The following is a 12,564-nucleotide window of genomic DNA, read 5'->3' as shown; positions in this document are numbered from 1 at the left end:
GAAGTAGTGAAGCTGCATTGTTGATACTGGTGCTATACAATTGGGTATTAACCTCATGACGGGCGTAAATTGGGCTGACATCCTACCCGTCATGACTCCTTCAAGTGGATGTTGGATCGTGAGCCATGACGAGCGATAGCTAGGATGACGGTCCGCCCGTCATGGGTTGTTGACTAGCGCTCCTTGTTTCGTTGACTATTATCGGCGACAGTCTGACCATGTGTTGTGTGACGTTCGTCTTGACTAGGTTGTGCCCGTGATGACAACATAAAACATAGAATAAAGTGTTTTTTTAAACTATTTTTCATCGTTTTACTATGCAGAGGCCTCTGATTGATAAGTATCTAAAATACACACATAATACCAACATAAAATCACACAAATATAAGATTTTACTCTAAAATAAGTACAAATCGAACTAAATAATGTTTTTAATGTTGAGAAAGGCTAAACAAATATTAAAATGTAACTCATCGGATCCTAGTATAGTCTAGAGTTTTTTTTAGTATAGTTTATTTTAGATTGTAAAAGTTTTGAAAAATAGGATTATCATGTGAGTTAAGGGTAACCCAAAATTAAAACCTTTTAAGAGTTCAAAGGTTAAAGAAATAATCAAACTTTTTAATCTCTTGTTAATTGTCATTGTGTAAAAAACCTTCTTACCTCCTTTGATTAATATGTTCAAATTTATCCTTTCAATGGCTTAATAAGTGTGATAGCATATTATTCTCACAAACTGCCAATTGATATATATATATATATTTTTTTTATGTATAATATATTATCTAATCAAACTCTTTTTATTCATATTTTAAATATCATAACTAATGATCACTATAAATAATTGCTTTTTTATTCACACTCATTACATATATTCTTCATCAAGGATGAAAACTAAAATTTGTATCTCCGTGTTGTTTGTTTGTGCATTAATTATCATCTCCATTGTATCAATTGAATCATCCAAAGATGAGAAACAACGTATACATATATTTAAGTTAAACGTGCAATTTCATTTTTCCTTTATTAATATTTAACAAAAACTATTTATTGTTTTGCAGTTTATACAACAACAACAGAATTAAAAACAAAAATTGGGATACATGTATATGTATATGATCCATGGAGAAATTGGAAAAGAAATAGAAAACTTGGAAAAACAGGCAAAACTGGTGGACAAGGTTCAAGTGGATCAAGCTTAGAAGGGAGTGGTGGTGAAGGAGGTGAAGAAAATGGAGGTGAAGAAAATGGAGGTGAAAAAGAATAAAGAACTTGTCCTAAGGAAGATGAGATTTGAGTGATTATGGACAGCCTCTTTGGTAAATAGATAGTCTCTTGTTTTGTAAAATTAAAACTTAAAGGTCTAAATAATATCAATTTGTTTCATATAGAGTGTTAAATTTAAATTTCTAATAACGTCAAGAAAGTTAAATAAAATTAAAAGAAAGATAAATTAAATAAAATAAAAAAGATATTTGATTTGATTGATTTTTAATGTCTTCATTAGACTACATTATATAAGGCTAAATTGAATGTCTCGAAGTCTTTTATTGCAAGCTCTCCATCTTCCTTCTTTCAAATACTTTCTCTTAAAAATTATTCTGAAAAATAGAGTTTGACAGCGGAAACTTAGAGTGCTTTTAGAAGAGATTACACTTATTAAATTATTGTTAAGATAAATTTAAGGAATGCAAAACAACTATGAATTTAACATAATAATAATAATGTGAGAGTGTTACTCTAAGCATATTCAACCAGAGATATTTGAATGTTACTTTATTAACTAAAAGAACAATTTAAGCTAACAATTTTCAGGATAATCATCAACAAGAGTTATTTAAAAGACGAGATCAAATATAAACATAGGTTTAAACATCAATTCGATATTCAAGATCTCATTCATAGATATTTTCACTCAATTCTAATGGGATTCCCTTGTCTGAGTTCTAAAATGTTGACATAGGCTAGAAATTCCAAAACCCAAAACGTCTTGGAGAAGATCTTTTTTTCTTCACAGAAACTCAATCTCAAGAAATCCACAATGTCATTATGCGATCCGAAAAATATTCAAAAAAAATGTTAGAACACTTAATGAATTGGCTCACAACAAGAACTCACACACTCTTAGAGTTGAACAACATTCACTAATGGTGTTTTGGTTTGAGGTTGAAGATGAAGTTTTAGAAAATTTTAAATTTTTCTCACATAAAAGATTAACGCTCGAAAACATTTTTCTTCAAGGTTTATCTAAGAGAGATTATTGTGTGAATAAAGAACACTAAGAGTTTATGAAAGGTTAATGTGTGGTTATTTTAAAATTATATAGAGAAAAAGTCTATGCGTCAGAAAAAGACACAAAAATAGTGTAAAAATAGCCATTTAGTTTTAGTCGAAGACAAAAGGAGTGAATCGAATCTAGTGAAATAATGATTCGAATCAAGAAAATAAAACTTCAAATTGTTTTTGGTGATTTGAGCCATGTGAGTCAAATCACACTCAATCATGATTCGAATCAAGAAACCAAAACTGAATAGATATGAAGATAAGAAATCAAAGGAGAAGACAAAGGAGAAGACAAGATAAAATGAATAGATATGAAGATACACAAAACCTAGAGAAGAATAAAGTATCGAAATAACTATCTTCTAAACATGGAAAATTCAACGTAAGTACGAACTGACATGAGTATAAATATCAGTAAAACACACAATGAAAAACTAATAGAGCAACATCCTTATAAATAAAAATGAACTCATAGAGTTTTTAAATGCAACACTCTCAGACAGATAGCAAATAGAAATTGAGGATAAAAGCAGCATATCAAGTAAAGAAATTAAACAACTAAAAGATAAAAGTTTGGAGAGATCATACCAATAGAGTTGATATACCACATAACTCGCTACACAAGAAGAAAATGTTACTACATGATAAAATATATAACAAAATAAATATGAATATAATCAAAGCATATTCAATGCAAGATCGTCAAGGATCCCTAATGCCCTATAGATCTTGTGAAACGGTTCAACAGATAATAGTTTTGTAAAAATATACACAAGCAAATTTTTAGTGTCCACGTATTCAAAAATTACATCACTAAAAAAATGGTTTCTAATTTCAATGTGTTTTGTGAGTGAATGTAAAACTAGATGGTTGGTGAGACTAATCCCATTAGTGTTATTGCACCTAATTGAAACACAATCAAGTTTTAAATCATAATATATGAGTTGTTGTTTTCTCTAAAGGACTTGTGCACAATAGTTACCAGCAAGGCCTCAGCTACAGAAAGATAAACAATGTGTTGCTTCTTGTGGTGCCAAGTAACCAAGCAGTTTTCGAATAGGTGACAAGTACGACTAGTACTTTTCCTATCTGATTTACACCATGCGTAATAAGATCGGAGAATCCTTCCAAGTTGCATCTTTACTCTTAGGAAACCAAATACCATGGTTTAAGGTTTTAATAAGATACCTTAAAATACAGTTAACAGTCATAAATTGGTATTCCATATGAGACATTTGAAATCTAGAACAAATACATACACTAAACATAATAATTGGTCAACTTATTGTAAAATAAAGCAAATATCTTACAATTCCTCTGTATTTGGTGATCTCGATCTCTAATCATTGTTCATCATTATCAATTAGATGGTTTGAAGTCATTGGGGGTGTAGATATTGTCATACCTTAATTCATAACCCTAAGATACCACATATCATTTGCATCCTTGCACACAAACAAGGTCACCTCTTGGTCCATCTCCCTTCCATCTTTGGGTTTGCTTCTTGCAGGGATCAGCAGACACCTCTTTGTTGGTTTGTTTTACCTTTGTATTTACATGATTAATTTCTTATCTAACCACTAATAAAAATAGAAAAAATATGTTTCATTTTCCTTAATTTTATGTTGCAAGGTAGGATTTTTCAATCAAGAGCATCTCAAAGTTTTGTTGCTTACTTCTCAAGGAAAGTCAAAGGTTCATGTGTTTATTTCCATGTCTTCTTCAATAAGTAACTTCAAGATTTGAGCAACTTAATCAAGATATAATCAAGGACACCTTATTTTGAGTTCATATAATCACCCATGTGCTTTGAATTGAAATTCAAGGAAATTCCAAGTACACAAGCCTGTTCCAAGAGGTTTGACCAAAAAGTCAACATTTGAAGTCAAGATTCCAAGAATCACAACTCTTTCAATTCTCAATATTTTTGAATGCTTCATTTTACTTATGACTCTTATCAACATCCTTTACAACTTCTCTCTACATTACAATATCCAATTATGCTTAGAGGACCATCAAAAGTTTGGAGACATTATAGGTAATTTGTGGACTTAGTGAAATTTGACCTATTTCCAAGTGACTTTTCCTCAACTTTCAAAGATCATAACTTCTTCAATTTTTAACATATAAGGCTTATTCTTTTTGCATAGTGTCATTTGTGATTCCCCCTACAAGTTTGCTTCAAGGACCAAGGTCAGATTCTGCTTGGAAGGCCATGGAATTCATTGAGACATTACATGTCGTTTTCAGCCATGAAGCACGTGAATTTTTCTAAGTTATATGATTAGTTTTTCATGCAGACTTCAACATGACATGAATTTGTGCTCAAGAATCCAAATACAAACTTTCTTGGCATATTGAAATCTTGGCCATGATGTTAACACATTTCAAAAAGAATGGGATCAAAAAGCCTCCTGAGTAGGATGCCTCATTGGGTTGAACATGGTGACTTGTAACTGAAGAAATTGCCATTGCCCGAATTTTGAACTTCACTAATCTCAATTACAAGTCAAATTAGCATGTGTTTTGGACCTAAACATGTTTAAACAAGTCTCCAAAAGTTAATTGACCCTTAAAATACATCATTTGGCTGAGTTTTGATGAGTTTCAAGTCACATGTTTCTCACATTCAGATCAGATTCGTTTTGCACGAATTATGCATCATTTCACACGTATTTGGATCTAAACACATTCCCTGTCAATAGAGGAAGCTATTTCCTTCATTTCCAAGCTTTTGAGAGCCAAGAAATCCCTGTTGCAACTTGAATTTTTTCTAGAAAATTCAACTACCGTGTTTTGAGTTTCAGCTTGTTTCAATCCAATTCCTTAATTCCATTAGCATCTCCGACATCCTCTGAAACTTTTGCAACAATTCCCAAGCTCTGAGACCTCCTGAAGTGCTCTAACCAGATCGAGATTCATCAACTTCTGATCACCATCTGGACAAGATAGTTCTGAGCATCATTTAAACTCAAACAAGTTACCACAATATAGTCCTTCACTCTCTGGTGCTTTCCCCTAACTTATCTGGTGTTGCTTGATCGTGTTCATAATTTTTATTTTTATTTTTCATGGCTTGCTTGCTTTTGAAACTTCTTTGAAATTCCCTTTGCTCGATTTAGATAAATGAATTTGGAGCATGAGGTTGAATTCGGGATGAGAAGAGGATCGCAATGATGGTGGTCTCGTGTTCTGAATTTACCAAATGATGAAGCTTCGGTGAGAGCTCACCGGAGAAGACGACCGAAGTTTTTCCAGGTTGTCTGAGTTTGGCCAGACACGTTGGAGGAACCAAATGTTCCGATTGGTTGGATTTGAATTGGATTTTGTGTGTTGCTTGTAACGCGTTCAATTGTGTTCTCTAACACGTTGAGTGTTGGATCTGCCACGTCAATTAATGAGGCGTGATCCAACGCTCCGTATTTTTTCTGATTTTAATTCTTTTTCTTTTATTATTTTTTAATTTCTTTTTCTTTTAAAATTCATAGTAGTTTCATTTTTTATCCAAAATATCCCAAAATAATTTCTAAAATTCTCTTTTATTTTTCTTCATCTGATTTTTATTTTTCCATATTTTATTTCACTGATTTTCTATTTTTCATGAATTTTCTCTTTTCTCCTTTGTTTTAATTGGTTAAAAAATACTTTTCTGCATTTTTAAATTGTGAAAAAATTATTACATGCTTATTATTTTATTTCCAACCTTCCATAATTTTCTTAGCCATTTATTTGGTGTTTTGAAGGACTTTGTGGAATTTTCATTTTTATTTATATTTTAAAATTCATTTAAAAATTACTTTTGGTGCGTTTTATTTCATTTAATTGCATTTTATATTTGGGTGACCTTATGAACTTTTGTTGGCTTTGGATCATGATGGGATGGACTATAAGTCTCATAAAACTCAATGGATATTAGGTGTTGATGGGGTGAAAACTCTAATCCACCAAAATATATGATTGACTTTGATGATGACTTTATCAAAATTTTGATCCAATTTGGGTGTGACTTCTCTTGTCTCCCTCTTCTTCATCTCTTTCTTTTCCCTTTAATCAATTGGATGACTTGTCCCCATCTTGTTCATGATGTGTGGATTGGTACTTGATGAACTTTCATCATTTCAAATCTAACTTCTAAGTGATCATAGATCATTTAAGGTACTTTAGATTGATGCATAAGTTTGTCCTAAGTGTCATGAAGTGTGCATTGAAGTATTGGACCATCCTCCTAGCCTTTGTGCTTGATCATTCCCTTTTTTCTTTTTTGTGTGGCATTACTTTAGGAGAACGATTTACATATCATTTCTATAACATGTATTAATACAAACATTATTATTGACTGGCCTCAGATAATTGTGACTTCTACATAAGTCCAATTATGATAGCTTAACGTAGCGCTAAATTTGTCCCAAAAGCAAAGGCATTTTTATAAGAGAGATTGTAAGTCTCCTACTCTTCATGGTATTGTGTGAAAATATTGTTCCTTTTCCATTTGTGAGAGCTAGTGGCATACTTGTTGATTTCATCCAAGTTGGAGCCCTTCTCATAAATGATGTATAGGTTCATATTTTCATGCTTGTGGGTGAATAGTTGAGTGTTCTCCAAAAAATGACCAAACCGTCCTTCATCATGATTTCTAACATCATTTAATAACATTTTACTTGTATTAACTTTTATTTCCAAGTCATTTACTTTATGCTCTTTTATTTTATGTCATTTACTTTATACTTTATGTTTAGCATCCCATATCATATTATTTGTGATTATGTCATTTGCTCTTTGTCTGTTTGGACTTTTCTTTCATATCCTTGTAAAGAAAACATTAATAAAGAAAAAACCTAAAAAAGAAATTTGTCTCTCTTGACTCATGGACTTGTGGTTACTATCATTGGCATCATTGTGGAGTTATGGACTTGGAATTAGGATCTTGACCTTTGCTTTGGGACTTGAGATTTGAGAATTTAGAATACATCTGGTACGTTTGACTTTGGACTTCCTTTGGAGACTTGGTTGAGTTACTTTGGTTTCATCTGATGCATGAATTATTATTTGCTTATTTGGCTTGCTTAAGGCTTAATCCAAAATGAGGGAATTCTTGCTTGACTTATGTCATAAAACTTGTTATCTCTTGGTTAGATCTTTCCTCCATATCTTTTACTCTATGCTCTAGGATAGTCTCCTTCTTCTCCTCTCTTTTTTTATTTTCAAAATCTTATCTCTTTCTCAAAACCTTTTTGTTTTCTAACTTGAATCACTTTCTCAATAAACCTTGAATTTTGTCAAGTGATTTTCAAAACCTTTTTCCTAATAAATGCTAATCCAACTTAAGCATATTGAGACCAATTTCAAAAGACTTAAAAATGCATAACCCATTAAAACCATTTTGTGTCCTTTGTGCACATTTCCCTTTAAAAATGTTTCTCAAAGTTTAAACATGAGTCATTCCATAGTTTAGATATAATTCTCCTATCTCCATATTATTGATGATAAATCTTTTCCATTTATGAGAGCTAGTGACATACTTGTTGATCCTTATCCAAGTTGGAGCCCTTCTCATGATGATGCAAAGTTTTCATACTTGTGGGTGACTGTAAGACCCCAACTTTGACCCTAAGATCCCTCATGCCATCTCATCATATTTGCATTGACATTGGGATCACATCTTGGTATCCTCATCACCTATCATTCATTGGGTTTGCATTGGGAGAGATCACCAAGCATTTGTGACTGTATCATACTTTATTTTTCTTTATTTACTAAACAAAATACCAAAAATATGTCTAGTGTAGTTTTGTTTCTTTTTTAGGTAGTATATATGTCCACCTGTGCCTCATCAAGTTCACAACTAGGGTTTGAGACCCGTAATGCAAGGTATCAAGCAAGCAATGGTCCAAGTTGGTTCAAAGAATCATATATGGATCTCCATGTTCTTCATTTGTTATTTTGATCGAGAATTCACCAAAAGTTTGAAGCTTGTTTGTCAAGGAAGCCCTAATTCATCTGGGTAACTTGTGTGTCCTCCTCGGTAAGTTTCTTCAACCTTTGATCAAAGATATTATAGGATAATTAATTGAATTTAATAATAAGCATATATTATCCTCCATGAGCCCCAAAGACCAAAATAACTTCAAGTTTGCAAGTTGGTTCAAGGAGGTTGACCAGAAAAGTCAACTGACCAAATCTAGGGTTCCCTATACCATATCTCCTACAATTTTTGTCATATGAAAATGATTCCAAGAGAAAAGTTACTCTATATGACATTCCAAACAACTTTTATGTTGTTATCAATATATAATTGTGCTTGGAAAGTCATTTTTTATGGTGAAATATTATATGTCATTTTGTTTGTACCCTATATAGAAGGTCAACTTCCAAGAACCATAAATTTCTCAATTTATATGATATTAAGATGATTCAAGTTTTATGATTAATTTAAAGATGTATTATTCAACTTTTCTTCTTTGACAAAGGTCAAATTCCACTTGCAAGGGCATGTGCCATGAGGAAACATTATAGGTCCATTTTGGCCATTATCATTGAACATGCATTTTTCCTCAACTTCTAAAATCCATAACTACATCATGCAAGATCCAAATGGTGTCAAATTTCTGACCAAATTGAATATAATTGAAATCTCTACAACTTTGTAGAAATAACTAAAGTCATTTGAAGCTCATAGAAAAAGTTATTCAAGGTGGAAAAAGGGGTCATTTGACTTTTAACTTAGAAAATTTTCAAGTATGTTTGATTCCTCCAACTTCAAGGTCATCATTCATCATGTTCCAAGATTCAAATGGAAAAAGTTCCAACATCAAAGTTGTTCCTCTTCATTCTATATTTCTAAAGAGGCTAATATCATTGCATTTGGATCAAATTTGAGAGACTTGCATATGGTTCCTTTGGATGGTTGTTTTGACAACTTTTGAACTCAATTTTCAAATACCTTTGCAGGCTTCCATGGTATGACTTCATCATCAATTATGCATGAATTGGAATTGGATCACATCATTATTTGGGTCTAAATGCATCCCCATACACCCATGCATACAACTTGCTATTTTTGGCCAATTTTTCAAATGGTGTGGAAATGAATTCAGGAGCCTATAAATACATTGTCATTGCCTCAGCATTAAAAAACCCTTACCTAAGCTCTGCCCTGCAATTTCCCTAACCTCCATTGAAAGAATAACCTTGAAGATTTCTTTGAAATCGAGTTTTAGTTCAAATTCTATTTGTGAGCTAAGACTCCAAGGGTTCACAACCTTTTTCATCTCAAACATCTCATGCAAGCAAGAGGAAGCAAGGCCATTGGTAATTGCATCGAGATCAAGCATAAACACTGCAACCCGAAGGTGATTTTTTCCAGATTTTCAAGCCTTCGATTCTCTCTCATTTCTCCATAATTTTGCTTGATTTTTGCTTGCTTGAAGCCCTACCAATGTAGGCAATAAGATTGAGTTGCTTTGAGGATGAATCGAAGCAACTCAGATATCATACCTCATTTTCAACTCCACATATCTTTTTATATAGTGAGAGTTGAAGAAATCGGAGGTCAGGTTCGAGTTCCTCGTGTTTTTCTCTTCAAATTAGTATATGATCCATTAATTTTGGTGAGGTTTTAATCATGACCAGTCCTGTGAGGGTGACCGGAAAAGACGACCGGAGCTAGGGCTCTGGTGGTGCGTTGGCATTGTCCAAGTCGTCTGATCCCATTGCCACGTTATAATCTCATCCATTGATCTTGAATACCAAGTGTACATGTGCATTGACTAGGGTGCACCATGGATGACACGCGCTTGAGCATCAGATCTGCCACCTCAATTAATGAGGGAGATCTGATGGCCTTCGTTTTTTGATTTATCTGATTTTCTGTTTTAATATTTTAAATAGCCTTTTCTCATTTAATTCATTATAAATCCAATTTTAATCCAAAAATATGGGACTTTCACCCAAAAATTTCAAAAAATTTCCTCTTCCACTTTCTGAATTAAAATTATTTTTTGGATACGATTTGATATTTTTAGTGAATTTAATGATTTTTAACTTGTTTTTAATTGATTTTAAATACTTCTGACTTTTCAAAAATGCCAAAAAAATAGTCTAAGGTCCTTTGACCTTGTTTGTCCTATGAAAAATCCATTGGCCATTTGTTTGGTGATTTGAGGGTTTTCCCCTTTTAAAAATTATTTTTCTTCATTTAAAACTTTAATTTAATTTGTTTAATTGTTTTAAAATTTTGTTGATCCATTTGATTGACTTTGTGTTGACTCATCTTCTGTTTGGCATTGATCTTGGTTGAATTGGACATCCATTTGATCAATACCATTGGATTTAGGGGGTTGATGAAGTTTGAACTTCATCCCTCAAAATGAATGAATGGTATTGATCAAATGAAGTTCATCCCTTGATCAATTTGGGATTATTTTCACTTCATTTTTTCTTCTTCATTTCCTTCTTTCCCAACCCATCCATGGCCAATGACTTCTCATAAGATCAAATGCTAGTTGATTCATCAATGACCTTGTGTCAGATGAATCAACATGAGCTTGATTGAGATATCTCCATTCCATTTTATTTTTGTGTGTGATATGCTTTAGGATTTTGGTTCTTTGTACCATGTCTCTAGCATGCATTAACACAAATATTATTATTTCCCGGTCTCAGATAGTCGTGACTTCTACATAAGTCCAATTACAATTGCTTAACATAGAGCTAGATTTGTCCTAAAGGCATAACATTTTTGTAAGTGAGATTGTAAGTCCCTCATCCCTCATGTTATTGTGTGAAGAGTTAACATTTTTTCCACTTGTGAGAGCTAGTGGCATACTTGTTGATTTATCCAAGTTGGAGCCCTTCTCATGGATGATGTCTTGGTTCATATCTTCATGCTTGTAAGTGGATGGTTGAGTGTTCTCCAAAAAATGACTTAAACAATTTTCTTCTTCCACTAACATTGACTAATATATTTTGTGTTAACTTTGTTTTAATGCAATTTAAAATTATGCACTTTATCATTCACTGTCATTTACATTTCATGTAATTTGTTTATGTTTCATTTATCTTCACTTTGCTCACTTGAGCCATATTTTGTGCTTGCATTATATTGTGTGCTTGTGATTTTGCCTTATTTGTGGTCTTAGGACCTTAAAATACTTAATAACAAACAAAAACCCTAAAAAATACATTGGTGAACTGTTGGACCTCTGTCTGAGACTTGATTTGAACTTATCGACTTAGAGTAGGCAACATTCCTATGCTATGGAGACATGGCCAATGCCATTCATCTGATACAAGCCTTGAGAACTCCATTGGTTTATCAATTACTTTGTCTTTGTGCTTAAGTTGTTATTTTGATCTTGTTGTTTTTATCTTATGACTGTTTCTGTGAGTTTGCTGCAAGGGATATTGTTGAAAAGTATATCTTCGGCAAATATTTTTATATCGTATCCACAGAGATTGGTTGTTATTACCGTCGTTCTATAATCCAAATTGTTATAAGTTTATAAAGTAGCAAAGTTGTTTGTTTGGAAAGTTATCTTTTGAGTAAAATGTCACTAAAAACAGTAAAATGGTTTTAATCAAATGTAAAAGCTTGGCAAGATTGGAGTTCACTATTCCAAGTGCTTATGATTCCTTATGATAACTATACAGATTTAAGATTATTGATGATGTTCAAGTATCCTCTCAAAGTCATTTATATCTAAATGATATTGTGATAATCACTATATTGATCCTTAGATGATCTTTCCACCTAACTATCAATATAGCAATCTTTAATGATTGATACCAAAGAAGAGTAATGAATAAATCTATCTCTACAACTTATTCACTACTTGAAAATCTATTTTATGTCAAGACTCAAATAATCTCTTTCAACAACTACTCAAATCTGATTTTCAACTTAGGGCAAAAACAACATTCAATACATCAACAATCTTTTATCATATATATATATATATATATATATATATATATATATATATATATATATATATATATATATATATATATATATATATATATATATATATATATATATATCAAATGGAATACATAAACAAATGAGAATAGCTACTACCTCCAATCTTGACAAAATGGGGTTTAGCTCCTCATCATCATTTTACAAAGCAAAATGCAATGGAATAAAACTCTGTTTTTCTCCCTCACAAAAATATCCAAGTATCAATGTATGTCCTAGAATGTTAGAATAATAGAATACATATCAATTTCCATTCTGATTTTCTAAAAGGGGTGACATTTCCTCATTTGATCATTTTTCATCTC

The sequence above is a fragment of the Lathyrus oleraceus genome, chromosome 1, assembly GCF_024323335.1.
Source record: "Lathyrus oleraceus cultivar Zhongwan6 chromosome 1, CAAS_Psat_ZW6_1.0, whole genome shotgun sequence".
Classification (NCBI taxonomy): domain Eukaryota; kingdom Viridiplantae; phylum Streptophyta; class Magnoliopsida; order Fabales; family Fabaceae; genus Lathyrus; species Lathyrus oleraceus.
The sequence above is the reverse complement of the archived record's forward strand: the minus strand, read 5'-3'. Positions refer to the sequence as shown.